The sequence below is a fragment of the Triticum urartu genome, chromosome 4 (assembly GCF_003073215.2).
Source record: "Triticum urartu cultivar G1812 chromosome 4, Tu2.1, whole genome shotgun sequence".
Classification (NCBI taxonomy): Eukaryota; Viridiplantae; Streptophyta; class Magnoliopsida; order Poales; family Poaceae; genus Triticum; species Triticum urartu.
Genome location: NC_053025.1, coordinates 539,487,259 through 539,503,460, shown reverse-complemented (window position 1 = coordinate 539,503,460; position 16,202 = coordinate 539,487,259). Strand labels below are relative to the sequence as shown.

The 16,202-nt window shown below is 42.6% G+C and overlaps 1 pseudogene; it reads left to right on the top strand.

The window, feature by feature from the left end:
* Positions 1 to 2,642: 2,642 nt before the first annotated feature.
* LOC125554074 lies at positions 2,643 to 3,924 on the top strand (annotated as a pseudogene).
* The last annotated feature ends 12,278 nt before the right edge of the window (positions 3,925 to 16,202 follow it).

Genomic DNA, 16,202 nt, shown 5'->3' with positions numbered 1-16,202 from the left:
AGCCTTTTCTATTATATACTTTTATAGTTAGTGTTTAATTTATCTTTCAACTCTTGTCTGAAAATAGGAGAAGATCCAAAAAATGCAGTACGAAATAGGGATGAAGGCATTCATCCACATGAATTGATGGTAAAACATATGACTTGGACTCAGTATTCACTTTTCATATTTTCCTTACATATTTATATGAACAATTTTAAATTATATGACACAGGATGTTGGGACTGGTAGCATTGACGTTTCTAGTACAGTGCCAAACTTTCGAAATGATGTGTATGGGCAGTCTTCGTCCATGGCTGCTCCGTTGATCCAAGGTGGATTTACTAATGCCGCAATTCCAACCTTTGCAAATGATGCGTACGGGCAACCTTCAGCTATGTACGCTCGTTTCATCCAAGGCGAATTCATAAGTCTTTTGCTTGGAGTTCATCAGGATGCCACAATGTCCTCGTCTGCTAAAAAGTTACATTTTGATGAATAGTATTTGGCGCAACATATAAGGAGTATGATCTTTTTTATGTAATCTGGTGCACCATGAATTTTAATTGATGTACTGCAGCACACTGGATTTTGTCTTCATTTACAATGTTTGAGTATTGTGCCAGTTGCAAGGTTTGATGAGTTTGTACGCCTATTTTCTAAAGAAGTTATAGAATTTATGAACTGATGTATTAGAATACAAGTACTTTCCAATTGCCTGTCTAAATGGTTGTCAGATTTCATACTAAAAAATGAGTCTCACACTGAAGTTTAGGCCTACTCAAGGACAGTAGAAAAAAATAGCACCTTCGCTACAGTATATAGCAAATCAAAGAAACATGGAGAAATATTCAGATTTTTTTAAACACATCCAGCAAAATGAAGATTTTATATTATCCATATGAATTTGATAGCAAAAGATACATTGTATACTAATTAGTACATTGTCAGGGAGAGCAATCAGCTATAGGTTGGTACAATAGTTGTCATGAATTCAACATCAAATTTGCAAGATTTGACATTCCTAGTCTAAGTATACTCCATCAGCAACCATTGCGTCTTCTTCAACAGTTTTCTCAGCAGCTGTGTTGTTCCAGCAGTATACTTGAGGGTCTTCGGATAGAAGAACGACGGTGGAGTGTGGCTGTTGCGTGAGTAGGTGGCCTCCTGTTTGCTCTTCGTTCCCTCATGTTGATGCCTAACACAACTTTGCATTTCGGTTAAGATTCTGGGCATCTTGCACCTGTACAAGGCATCATCCTTGTTCGAAGCACCAATGTTGTGCAACGCCATCTTGACTGGAGCTCTCTCAGCAGCAATCCAATTGACTCTAGTCTTGTACAGACAGTAAATAAGATTCAATTTCCTTGCCCTCCACTTCTTCGGATTGTAGCAAAGAGATACAACTACCTGGATTAATCACAAGTCCAAGACCCTGCATTAGCAATTATCCATACAAGGCTGACAAAACAATTCAGTACATGTAAATCATCATGTCAAAAAGGAGGCACATGATTACACTATCAATTGATATGGCATCAGCCGGTAAATCAACAATCCATACGACACATGTGTAGGATGACGGACAAAATCATGCCTACAAATTATGAATGGTTCACAATTCTAAATTGATTGGCTAATTAGGTACTCCATCTCTTTTCTTTTCAGACTTGAAGAGATTTATTGATCATTAATCGGGATTAGAATCAAACTACAAAGCATCAGCTACAATTTTTGGAACAAAGTTTATCTAAGGGAATCTACGTCTACTACTACTAGGTTGCTTGGCATAAAGATGTACCAAAGCACTGCACGGAAGGAGGAGAGCTGGCCGGGAAAATTACATCTTGCGTACGCGAGTTTGGGCCACGGGCGGCCTTGGCGGATGCGACTCCAGGGACCGGCGGGGGCAACGATCTACGTCTACTACTACTAGGTTGCTTGGCATAAAGATGTACCAAAGCACTGCACGGAAGGAGGAGAGCTGGCCGGGAAAATTACATCTTGCGTACGCGAGTTTGGGCCACGGGCGGCCTTGGCGGATGCGACTCCAGGGACCGGCGGCGGCTATGTGCGCAGAGTCTAGGAGTCGGGATCGAATGCTCTGTTCTGTGCGAATCGAGCCGCTGTAGAGGGAAGGAGCCGAGCCGCGCGAGTCGAGAGGGCGGCGCTGGTGTGCCGATTGGAGCCGAGCTGCGTATCACTTGGACAAAATTGAGGACGCCGTGCGATTGTCCAGCTGTACACGTGGCAGCAGATGACGTCCGGATTGCAAAGGATGAGGTTTTGCAACCGGTATGCATGGATTCTTTTTCCCTAAGGCGGCGCTGGTGTGCCGATTGGAGCCGAGCTGCGTATCACTTGGACAAAATTGAGGACGCCGTGCGATTGTCCAGCTGTACACGTGGCAGCAGATGACGTCCGGATTGCAAAGGATGAGGTTTGCAACCGGTATGCATGGATTCTTTTTCCCTAATTCTCAGTCGACTGAGAATTAGCACAACCGTACGCACGATCCATACAGAGAAATGTTTATCTAGCTAGATCTCAACCCTAGCTTCCTTCCCCCTTTCCTCGATCGTCTGCTTCCACCTCCGATCCATTGCGCAGCGCACCCCGGCAACCAGTCGACGAGAAGCGAGAAGCAGTCCAGCTCGAGCGCCATGGCTGTCGGCAAGCGACCAGCTGCCGGCCACGGGACGGATCAAGAACCAGAAATCTCCTGCTGCAAGAGGAGGCGCGTCCGCATCGGCACCACCGCGGCCTTCGAGTTCGATGACATGCCCTGCCTCGGCGAGGGCAGCTTCGGCGCCGTCCTCAAGGCGCGCCACCGCGTCACGGGCAAGACCGTCGCCATCAAGGTCCTCCGCTTCAACGGCGATCTTGCCGCCGCCAACAAAGAGATCCAGGACGAGGCCGGCTTCCTCGAGGCCTGCAGCCCGAACCCTTACGTCGTCGGCTCCCATGGCCTCTTCCGCGACCCTGAGACCTACAACCTCTGCCTCGCCATGGACTACGTCGGCCCCAACCTCCACGCTTTCCTGTCGAGAGGCCGCCGCTGCCAGAGGCCATAGTGAAAGCCTACATGTGGCAGCTCCTCACCGGCGCCAACAAGATGCACGGCAAGGACCGCATCGTCCACCGAGATATCAAGCCGCAAAACATCCTGGTCGGGGAAGGAGGGAAGATCCTCAAGTTGTGCGACCTCGGGCTGGCCATGTCCTTGAAGACCGCGAGGAAGCCTTACGACTATGCCGGCACCATGCCCTACATGGCGCCGGAGATGCTCCTGGGGAAGCCGGACTACGACGCGGGCGTCGACGTGTGGTCGCTGGGATGCGTCATGGCCGAGCTGCTCACCGGCGAGACGCTGTTCAAGGCCGACAAAAAGGACGACAGGACCTCCCAGCTCTCGGCCATCTTCCGCGTCCTCGGCTTCCCGGACGAGACGACGTGGCCCGAGTTCGCCGCGGCCGAGGTGCCGCGAGTGTTCTACAACGCACAGCAGCACAACACGCTGGGAAACCTCTTCCCCCGGGAGACCTTGTCCCACGACGGGTTCCAAGTCTTGAAAGGGCTTCTCGAGTGCAACCCAGCTAGGCGGCTGACGACGGCCGCCGCGCTCCAGCTCCCGTGGTTCGCGCCCAAGCTCCCCACCCCCACCGACGACGTGTCAAAGTCGTTGCCGCCAGTAAGGAACGTTCTGCGGATCAAGATCGTCCCGGCGGGGACACTCAAGAAGAAGAACGTGCTGCGGATCAAGTTCACTGCGGCGGCGGCACCCAAAAAGAAGAACCTGCGGCGGATCAAGGTCATCCCACCGGCGACGCCAGGAACGAAGGAGAGCCTGCTGCAGCGGATCAAGGTCATCCCACCGGCGACACCACAGATGAAGAACGTGCTCAGAATACCACTTGCGATGTGGAACAAGGCCATGTAGTGTAGCTAGCTAGATGCTTGCTAGCATATGTGCTTCACGGTGCAAATCGAAGCATGAAGAACTCCACGTACGGTTGTCTTTCCGCTGACCTTTTGTAACCTTGCACTCCTTGTTATTTTGGAAAGGGCTTGTCGTCACCCTTCTCCATCTAGCAATGTAATTTCTTGGAGATAATGTACCTCGAACTGATCATGTTGTAAATCGGTCATGTTTAATATATATCATCATCACCATTGCCCTTGTATATATGTTCTTTTGTTTATCTAGCAGAGAGTTGCGAGGGCATCATCCTGAGTGCATAGATTGTTCTAAGTACTTACGTACTTTTTTTACCATGTAGATTTTTTTTAGGACACCATGTAGATATTTTTAATCCTATTTACTGTCTTCCTTGCATAATACATGACATTTTGGATATTGATACATTTCTATATAAGATATATCAATTTTCCTAATTCACATCTAGATGTTTTTTAAGGATGTCACATTAAGCTTCCACAAATATATAATGCAGCAACAAGAAACAAAAAAAAACTAAAACAAAAAATAGACTACAAACAGAGTGGACATCAGCTTAGATGTGACATAGACATAACTATGTCATATCTATATGTCTCCTAGACAGACCCAAAATATATCACTATGTCGTTAATATTACCAAAATGAATTGTGAATTTTTTTCTGAAAATTCAAATCACGTTGATTCATATTATTTTTCTTAATAGGCTATTATTTGGTGCTGATTTTTTTAATAATACATTTTTTCATTAATTCGAGAAATAATACGCGGTTTTGAAAATTTTCAAAAAATAATACACTGCCGGCTTAGGTGAAGCCGATTGGATCCAGTCGGACATGGCGAAGCCGATTGGGGTCCAGTCGGCATTGCCAAAGCCGACAGCTGCATGCAACCATATTTTGCTCTATAATTTTATCCCACGTCCCTCCACGCACAAGCAAGAACCCACACAGCACCGACATCAACCGCGTCCGGACATAGACGCCTGATATCCGTAAGCTCCTGGGGGGGGGGGGGGGGGGGGGGGGGGGGGGCATAAGTACTGAAGAAATACGTAGTCCCAATTGATATTGACAAGAATAAATATGAAGAGACATACCCGGAAGCTATGGCTGCAACACGAAGCCTGATGTGGGACCCTGTTGTTGTGGGTGTGCTTGGTCGTCAGCTGCTCTGCTAGACATGGACGTGGCTGATGTCGGTGTTGTGTGGGTGCTTGCTGGTGCATGGAGGGACGCGGCTGGTACTTTACTTGTGCATGGAGGGACGCGGGAGAGGGTGGGAGGATAAAATTACAGTGCAAAATATGGTCGCATGCAGCCGTCGGCACTAATTGGTTTCAGCGAAACCGATTAGTAGTTGTCGGCTTTGGCAATGCCCACTGGATCCTAATCGGCTTACCCAAAGCCGACTAGATCCTATTCGGTTTCGCCGTGTCCGACTGGATCCAATCGGCTTCACCTAAGTCGAGGGTGTATTATTTTTGAAATTTTTCAAAACCACATATTATTTCTCAAATTAATGAAAAAATGTAATATTTTAAAAAATAGCATATTCGGTCAGGCATTGAACTACGAGGACTAACAAAAACTTCAATAGAGAGGGGTACATGCGTACTACATGCAATTAGCATTTCGCAAAAAAAGGATAAAACGTGCAATAATGAACAACACCGCTAGAAGTGTAGTCTACCAAGGTCAAGGGCAAGTATAAAGTGTCCAACCACATGTTCACACACAATGGAAAATTAAATCTGAAAAATAAAAATATTTAAATTTTAAAAAATAAAAATATTTTAAAAATAATCTTTGAGGTGCTTCTGTATATTCATGAACAAAAAGGATTGTTATTTCTATAGAGAAAAGTGTTAGTGCTCTATTTAGGCAAATGGTTACGTGTTACAATTATTATCTTTCCATTGGGCGAAAATTGACCGGTTTTACATGAATAGTATGAAGAAGAAAGAGGACTTGGCTATTTGGCCAGTTTTAGTTTGACCCAAGATGTTATTCATAGCTATGATAAGTGCATGCAAAACATGTTTTATTGTACGAAGTAAATGAATGGGCAATGGTTACTATTTCATCTTCATTGAAAGAAACAAATATTTCAGTAAGGTGTAATGAGACAAGTATGTGAATTCCTACAAAGAATTATCGTAGAAACTTTTTTTCCGAATGATGGTAACAGATCAGCAGTCGATAGTTTTGAAGTGACTAGGAAACATGCCCGTGCGTTGCAACGGGAGAAAACAGCCCTCACACGCCCTTACCCACTGATCATGGCTAAAGACCTCACCCACATGCCCATAACATAATAAACATGACTAATACCTCATCCTCAGGTCCACATCCTCCATTTCAATATAACACCAAACACATGTTTCCGCTTGTCGTCTTTGCCGCCCTCGTTGCCGGTTAACAAAATGAAGTAAAATAAAGCATCATGTGGGCATATTTCAAAAATTCACCCAAGTTTTATTAATATTGGTATAGATTAAAACAATATAGCTACAGTGCCTCCCAGTTTAAAAAACATGTTGACAAAAATGTTTGCCTTTTCAAATTTAAAGTTCAAAAAATATTTGTGTTTTTAAAATGTTTGCAAATTCAAGAAATAATCACAACAATATCTCCTAGTTTTAAAAATTGTTTGTGTTTTAAAAAATACTCAGGTTTAAAAAAAGACAAATATTGTTCTTTAAAACAATATTCGGCTTTGAACTTTTTCTTAACAACTTTGCAAAAATTTCACGTTCTAAAATATATTCACATTAAAATAAATTCCTCTCAGTATCTGCCGTGGCTGTGTACTTAATTTAAAATTTCATGGTGCTAATTAAACACCTAGTCCTGTTTAGTCTAGTGGTTATCATTTGAGTGGTCTAGCGTGAGCGGCTGGGTTCATCATGTGGGCATATTTCAAAATTTTGCCAAGTTTTATTAATATTGGTACAGATTAAAACAATATAGCTACAATGTCTTCCAGTTAAAAAAACATGTTGACAAAAATGTTTGCCTTTTCAAATTTGAAGTTCAAAAAATAATTATGTTTTTAAAATGTTTGCAATTTTGAGAAATAATCACAACAATACCTCCTAGTTTTAAAAATTGTTTATGTTTTAAAAAAATACTCAGGTTTCAGAAAAAAGACAAATATTGTTCTTTAAAAAAATATTCAGCTTTAAACTTTTTATTAACAACTTTGCAAAATTTTCGCGTTCTAAAATATATTAACTTTAAAACTAAATTCCTCTCAGTATCTAGCGTGGCTATGTACTTAATTTAAAATTTCATGGTGCAAATTAAACACCTAGTCTTGTTTAATCTAGTGATTAGAGCATCTCTACTAGGGCCCCCAAGAAGCCTCCCGAAGCCACTTTTTAGGTGCCGGCGGGCAAAAAACGCCCCACTCATGCCTCCAAGTGCTCGTTTTTCGCCGGCAAAAATAAAAAATAGCGTCGGCTGCCCCATGCAACACCCAGCGCGCCGGAGGGCTCCTGGGGGGCCTAATTTCGCCGTTTTAGGCGCTGGCCCACCTGCCAGCGTCTCCCTCCTGTCCCCTCACTTTCCTCACTGGCCCACCCACCCACGTGCTTCCTCCTCTCTTTCTCCCTCCACGCACACACACAGACACGGCATGGAAGCCCTTCGCTCCCGTCCCCACTGCCTGGCACGTCGCTCTGCTCTCGTGTCCGTCGCCGGAGGGCCGCCCATGCCCAGCCGCCCGGCCGCCTCAGCCTCGCCGCCCTGCGGCCCGCTCCTCCTCCGCCTCTACTTCCTGCGCGGCGGCTCCCGCAAGTGGCTCTCCGGCCTGCTCCAGAACGCCGGCTGCCTGCTCCTCCTCGTGCCGCTCGGCTTCTCCTACTCCTTCCGCCGCCGGCGCGGCCCCCGCCAAGGCGACGACGCCACGGCCAGCAGCGGCGCCTTCCTCATGATGCCCCGCCTCCTGGCCGCGTCCGCCGTCGTCGACCTCATGACCGGCGCCGACAACTTCCTCTACGCATACAGCCAGGCCTACCTCCCGGTGTCCACCTCCTCCATCCTCATCTCCATGCAACTGGCCTTCACGGCCGCCTTCGCGTTGTTGCTCGTGCGCCAGCGCTTCACGGGCTCCACGGTCAACGCGATCTCCGTCGAGACCTGCATGAGCTCGCGCCGGAGGGCCGCGCCGCTCGTCGTAGCCGAGACCTTGCGGGACACCGGGGTGCAGGGGCGACGGACACGGAGGACACGTAGAGGGGCCACGGCGGCGGCCCGGCTCGCGTCCGTCACGACGCTCTGCAGCTCGAGCTGCTTGCCGGCAACGGTGCGTACTGCGTCGCCAAGTATGGCCAGAAGTGGGTGCGCCCGCGTGCCGGCTCTGCCCGCTCGCCGCCTCACCCGGCCGGCCTCGCTGCGCTGCCTGCTCCTCTCGCCGCGCTGCCTACTTGCCGCCGGGCTACCTTGCTCCTCTCGCTCACCTGGGTACGTGCGCTGGGGGGGGGGGGGCAACGACTGGATATTCTTTCACCCCCGGGCTAAAGTTCTCGCCGGCAGCCCCCCCAGGAGGCAAAAAAAATGCCTCCTAGGAGGCTCAACGGCTGGAGATGCTCTTATCATTTGAGTGGTCTAGCATGAGCGGCTAGGTTCGATTCCTCGCGTTGCGGTATTTTTTTATGAAAATTCTTTTACTGACGCGAGTTGTTTGTACGCTAATGGGCCGATCCAATGCGGCTATGTGCGCCCTGTGATTTTTTTGGACAGAAAAGAAACGCCTGCGACGTATGAAGCCTGGGACGTACGAAAATTATGTGGGTCCCACCATGAACGAAAAAAAATTGGAGAAATAATCATTCCTTTAATATTAGGTAGAGATATACTCCCTCCGTCTCAAAATGAGTGTCTTGAGCTTAGTATAAATTTATACTAGAGCTAGTATAGAGTTGAGACACTTATTTTAGAACGGAGGGAGTAGTTTTGAGGTACACATCTTTAGCCATGTTCAATTTGTTTTGCATACAATACTTCATAATAACATATGGGAGTGAAAAAAATTAGGGGAAAATGAGGACTCATTAAAGAGAAAAGTATACTTTCCGTACCTCATTTTTTGGGGGAGTCTAGATTTGATCCCCCAACTCTGAAACCGAACAATTAGAACCCATCAACGAATTGGACAGGGTTCGTCCTTGGTCTCGGTTTTGACCCATTTTGGTGCTAACTCACCCTGGTTTTGACTGATGCTCACTCAAATTAGCGTGCCTTTTTCAAATCTGTAAGCTTCCTTTTGAAATTCATGTACTTTCTTCAAGTTCACACACTTTATTCAAGTTTGCATAATTTTCTCAAATTCATGTAATTTTTTAAATCCGCACACTTTTTAAAAATATGTGAACTTTTTTTAAATCTGTTTACAGTGCGATTTTTTCAAATTGGTGCACTTTTCTCAAGTTTATGGAATTTTTTCAAACCCACATACTTTCTTCATATTCGCGTAATTTTTTCCATATCAATGTACTTATTTCAAGTTCGCAGACATTTTGAAATCTGCGTGATTTTCTTAAGTTTGCGATTTTTTTTAAAATTCCTGAACTTTTCCAAATAAAGGACGCGCTTATTATATATAAAAAAATATTTGAGGGGTTAACCAGAAAAAAGAGAATTATGCTAAAAATTACGACAAAAATCAGAAACATCCAACCCTTTATTTAATGAGCTAAACTTTCATAACCATCGATATGGTTTAAGTGAGAAAAAAATTACCCACCTTTGCCATTATGTAATGTAACTACAATGAAATATGTCTCCACGTTCAATAAGGAAATAACGCTGAAGCAAGCCAATATGCCTTTTCCCCCATATTGAAATCTCTAAAAAAATCTTATATTTAGGAACGGAGGGAGTATTTACTAGCAGACAAGCTGCTCATCACTAATAACGCAATAGCTATGACGCGTGGACTAAAGGCACCCGTCGTTGGTTCTCGTGCCATGCTAAGCCTACTGGCCTTACCTCTGATGTGCGCCTACATTCACACTTGTCACTCTGTTTTTGTTTGGAACAATGTGTAGGTAAACTTAAGAGCACAAAACAACATAAATGCAAATTTCACTCTATTTTATCAAAACTACACAGATAAAAACTTCATTCCATTTCATCAACAACTACAACAAAGCCTTTAGTCCCAAACAAGTTGGGGTAGGCTAGAGGTGAAACCCATAAGATCTCGTAACCAACTCATGATTCTGACACATGGATAGCGAGCTTCCATGCACCCCTCTCTATTGCTAGTTCTTTGGTGATATTCTAGTCCTTCAGATGTCTCTTTAGGGACTTCTTCCATATCAAGTTCAGTCTACCCTGACCTCTCTTCACATTATCAGCACGCTTTAGGCACCCACTATGACTAGACCGATGTTGCTAGTTGAAGGAAAAGGGATCGACCGAAACCTTAACTCTACCCTCCCCCCACCACCACTGAAGGCAAAGAGATAAGCTAGGTGCAACACGCAACTAAAGGTTCTCATTTGAATGGTAGCTCAGGAAATGACACCTCCCAAATCGGAAGCGATCAACCGAACAAAGATTATTATTTTCGCCAAAAACTGTAGCACTTATGAATATCTTTAATATCAAGTATCTTTACTAAAATAGTAGCTTATAGCTTTAGTGTTAACTATCATTACTGAAATAGTAGGTAATAACTATAGTATTAAGTATCATTACTAAATAGTAGTGTATCTTATAACAATTTTTTTACAATAGCAATTATTATCTCTTGAACTATGGCTTATAGCAAACTATAGGCATATTTATTCTATAGCAACTAAAACACACCTGTATCAAATATTAGCAACTTTAATTAAGTTCATATTACTATAGCAAATAAGTATCATTACCTGTAAAAACTTACTCAAACATAAAGTATAGCAAACTATGGCAACTAAGACACAACCTATAACAACTAAAAAAAGTTGAACATGCTAACGTTCTCGTCCTCGGAGAGGGTGTCATTGCCGGTCCTAGGAGAGCGAATCACCCTTCTACCCCGATAGGTAACACACACGCTGACATTGTCACCTGCCCTCACATTGTCTCCTGAAAGCACACATGTGTTGAGGCCGCCTGTGCGCTGCCCTACACGACGGTGTCGAATCAACCCGTGGGGACGCACATACCACATTAATGCCACATAATACATCAATGATTTATCTATAATTTTGGTTATGTTCATGCTAATTCATATTATTTATACATAATTTTGGCATAATTTCTTGTTAGGCTACATATTAATCCAATGGTAAGCGTCAGCTATTGTTTTAATGTTTTTGGTGCAGCAGAAACATCCATTTTGGGGGGGGCAATTTTTTTAAAAGAAATACAATGTTGATACATGTACCATAGGAGACTCTGCACTATAAGGGCACCTAGAGGGGGCCACTAGGGCTCCATGCAATGGAAACATGCATCCTTGGCCTTGGTTAGATTGGCACCTAGAGCAGCCTCTGTACCTCTCCTTTTAATGCAAACGTTTATCAAAGTTTTCTCCACCGCCTTAAATTTTATTTTATTTTGGAGTTATGGGTCTCCGGGAATAAATAAATTGTCCGAGACTCAGAAAACAACACCTAGAAATTGCTCCACCGAGATTTATATATCCAATGTGAGGGAGACTCTCGTCCTTCATATCCATGGCCACCAAAAACCATAGAAGAAACCATTCCCCCACCTAGGGGGAGGAAGAATAAGAAGGAGGACGGTTGTCTTCCCCTCTCTTTCGGTGGCGCGAGAGCACTGCTGGGGGAACCATCACCGTCATCGTCTTCATTGACTGAACCATCATCTTCCGCAAAATCCCTCATCTACAAAGTGGTCCACTCACCCAAAAATCACTGTAGCCCCCTACTTGAAGATGGTGTTTTATCTGATGAATTTTTATCCAAAGATTTGTTGTCGCTATGTCTGTGTTTTGTCTTTTGTCCTATGGCACTGGTGATCTATTATGATTGATATGAATTGCATGTGAGTGTTATGCTATTGTGCTAATGTATAAGCATGCATGTATGTTGGATCACACTTGAGGGTTAGTAATGTGTTGCGATGAATATATACATAGGGTGGCTGGAGTGATAGATATTATCGCATCTAAGGCCCTGTTTGGTTCAGCTTTTATCGACGGATTCCGCTGCCGTGCAGCAGAATCTGAACCAAAGGGCAAACCCAACAGAATCCGATTTCAGAAATCCGCTGCCAAAATCTGAACCAAAAGCGGAAGCAACCCAGGACGTGCTTTCTAAAATCTGATTCCGCTGCGGGCCAAAATTTGAAAAGGCTGTATCAGCTGGTTTGCCAAATGACCTACATCTTTTTCACATCAGATTTTCCACAGCTGTTTTTCCACAGCAGCTTTTTCACAGCTGCTTTTAGAAATCCACAATCGAACCAAACGGGGCCTAAGTATATGAGTCAAGCATACGGGATAAAAAAGGACTCATCGAACTTAATGCTATGGTTAGGTTTACCTTAATAAATTCTTAGTACTTGGGGATGCTTACAATGGTTTCAATCATAAGTACATGTTAGTCAATGAATTTTTAAGCATCTTAGCATATAAAACCGCATGTGTGGCTATCTATTATTTTATCATAGCCAATGGCCTAGGATCAATTCCACACCACCTATCACCACTACTTCCACACTTGCTCTCTTTTATTTTGTTCGCAACTTTAAATTTTAGTACCTAAAGCTTATTTACCTGCACTTCATAATCTTGCACACTGCCTATTTTGCATTGCAAATTATCTTTTTTCTTGCAAATTATCTTTTTTTAGAGTCTAGGTAAAGCAAACGCTTGGTGTACGAAAGGTTATATCAGGGCAGATCGAGGCTAAGAGAATAAGGTTCTTACCTTTAGCTCCCTTGGGATATCGATGCTCGATACTTCCACCTCCACATTGGAAAGTGCTACATAGTTCCCTACACTTGGGGATGATCAAGCTCTTTTCTGGTGTTGTTCCCAGGAAGCATAGCGCTAGGTTGAATATTCTCTTGTGCATTTGTTTGCTTTATCACTAAGTAGTTTTTAGTATTCTTTATTTCTTGCTTTGCTTTCTATCTTCCAATATGGGTAGAAGCACACAAAAAAGTTGTACTTACCAATAAAAGAGTTGAGGAACCTCCTAAATCCTCACTGTTGAAGAAAGTTACTACTTGCATTATCTTGAGTCAATTTGTGCTTGTGCTAAAACTCCAACTAGCTTAGTACGATAAAATAAATGGGAGAGCATGATTTTTTTTGTAAAACACCGCTTGTCTCGAAAATAAAACACTTACAGGATTTGCTAAGAGAATTGGATGACCATCCTAGTGTTTCGTTTGAAAGTATGATATAACTTGTTGCTCTTGAAAACGTGTTGAGCACTTTGCATTCCAATGTTCGCACGAATGTACTGACACACTAGCATCACATGTTAGGGATATTATGATACTATGGTATGGTATAGAATGAATTGAAGAATTTGTTCTCCTTATGACTGCTTATCAGATTCTGAAATTCGAGGAACTTCTTTCGAGATTCGAAGACATTTTATAAATCATGAAGATTACTTAAATTACCAAACATATTTTGAAATTCACATTTTTTTGAATTTTGCAAATATTTTCTAAATTCATGATGATTTTTAAATTTTGCTGACATTTTCGAATTTCATGAACATTTTTTGTTCAAATATGTAAACAATTTTATTATTTAAAATGTCTTTAAAATTTGTGAAGATTTTTTATTTTTTCTACACGTTCAAATATTCCCTCCGCTTTTTAAAATCCCTTTCCTTTATGTTTTTTTTTCATCACTTCCCCGGATGGCTAAGGACCAATAGGGTGGCTGGCCAGCCAACTGAAGTGAGCGTCCTGGGCGTGCGAGTTTGGTCGTCTTTCGATGCATTGCGCGCTCAATAGAACCTCCCCCGCATGTGGGTTATTTCACAGTCGGGGAAGGGTAAACTGGTTTTCTACTTCATGCGTTCGTGACGGGGTGTCAGCCAACTTGTTGGTTCTATGCCGAGCTACCGGGTCGCCGCTATGTTCGTTTTCCTATTTTGCTCCTCGGGTGGTCGATTCACTGTGGAAGACCAACGCCGTGCTAGCGTTGGGGGAGAGATAATAACAGAAATACCACATGTTGGAGATCCAAACCAACATGAGCACACATTGAAGAGTTATTGTAGCTAAGCTCCGTGACAGTAGACCTAACCTCAAGGTTGGGAGGTCAATAGGTTGAGAGATTGGAGTTCTTTTGGAGATAAAAACCAGTGCAAGGAGAGTGATTCTGAGAGGCGGCAGCATGAATGAATGGGGTTGTGTGTTTGTGTGCATCGAACATGCGCCTGGTGCCATGCCTACACATGCCAACAAAGTAGGGAAGTTGGAGAAAAAGGGTCTATTTCAATGTATATAGTCTGATGGCTAAGTCGGTTTATGCAGGATGAAAATTGACGATAGACCCTAACACAATCAATTAGTCTTGGAAAAATAACACTGAACTCCATAAATAATGAACCAAGAATATCAGTCAACTCAATTCAGTTTGGTTCTTTGATTTTCAATGTAAAAATTCTCACCTCTAACTGAAATAGCTTGAAAAAGAAGACGTAACTCACTACAAAGGACCGGGGCGGCAAAGCACGCATCACCCTCTAATTGCTTTTATGGTTGATAAAGTTGAAATTGATGATGTTTCTAGTGTTATTAACTCTTCTAATTATGAGAGTCTTGAACATTTAAAAAAGTAAGTGGCAATGCTTACATTGTTGATCAAAGAGAGAGTCGCTGCCTCCCATGAAGAGATTAATGTTTTTTAGAAACCAAGAAGTGAGATCAAGGAAGAAAATTTTGAAAAGATGTGCTCATTAGATGAAAAAGATGAGGAGAGTGAAGAACAAAATGAGTAAGACCGTATTAGTTACCCATGACCACCTCATAATGATAGTAACTCTCTAACTTAAGCTATGCTTTATCACCCTCCATGCTTATTAGAGGATGACTATGTTACTAAAATACAAGATCCTTTGAAGTCATTTGATGAAAAATCCCTTTTTGATGACTTTGTTGCTTGAGGTGATGAATATTATGATGCACCTATAGAAGAAACTTATGGAGATGAATATGATATTATGGTTTATGGTAAGAATACAATTGATAAAGTTGCTCACACATTTGATAGTCCTATCTTGTTCTCGAGCTCTCTCAACTACGCTTTTAGAGGTGAAATTTGTTTATATTAAGGAGTATGTTTGTGGTTTGAAATTTACTTGTGCTCATGGTGATTCTAATGAAAATTACATTGTTGACCTTGTTGCTACTACTTGCCATTATTATGAGAGAGGAAGGAATAAGGACCCACTTTATGTCTCTAATACACTAAAATTGCAAGCAATTGCTTCTACCATGCATTGAACTTCACTCTATGTTAATGTTTGTTACTGTATGCCATGCGAATGCATAGGGTGAGGGTTAGAATTCAATATTACATGCTCTATGTTACTTTGTGTTCTCTACTTAGATCCGAATCTTTATTAATTATAATTGGATTTGATATATCTTGAGATCCAGGTGGAATGGCTAAATGAGCACTTTATGCCTAGCTATATGACTTTGAAGAAAGAGCTGCCAGATAGGCAACTCGGAAGCTTTAGAGAGTCATTTTCACTCTATAAAGTTTCCAAAAATTTAAAATAAAGAGGAAAACTAAAAACTCTTTCAAAATAGAAGTTATTGGAAAGATGGGCATCATAGAAATGGGGGTTGACCTTGAACATTTTGCCCATGGAAACAATGTAAATATTTTATCATGGAAGCTTCTCATAAAAATAATTTTCCCCCTTATAAATCAATATATTATAAAAATAATATGTCAAGATTTACCTTTAGCATGTTCAATTTGCAAGTATTTGTGGTGTTGTGCTGAAATAATAGTTTTGCATGTTGCTAATGTTTTGTTTATCAAAAATCAACCGAACATGATAGAATCATAAAAAATCGTACAATCTAACATTATAGGTTCTCTAATATGTACAAAAAATTTAGAATTGTCTTGTTCTATAAGTCCTCTTTTCATATTTTATGGACTGGCCTACTCACAATTTTTTTGAAGTTTGTGTGAATGAAGAGATCTCACCACCTCATTAGCCACCACCGAAGTCAAAGCTAATGCCTCATGAGTGTTGGAAATATGCCCTAGAGGCAATAATAAAATGGTTATTATTATATTTCCTTGTTCATGATA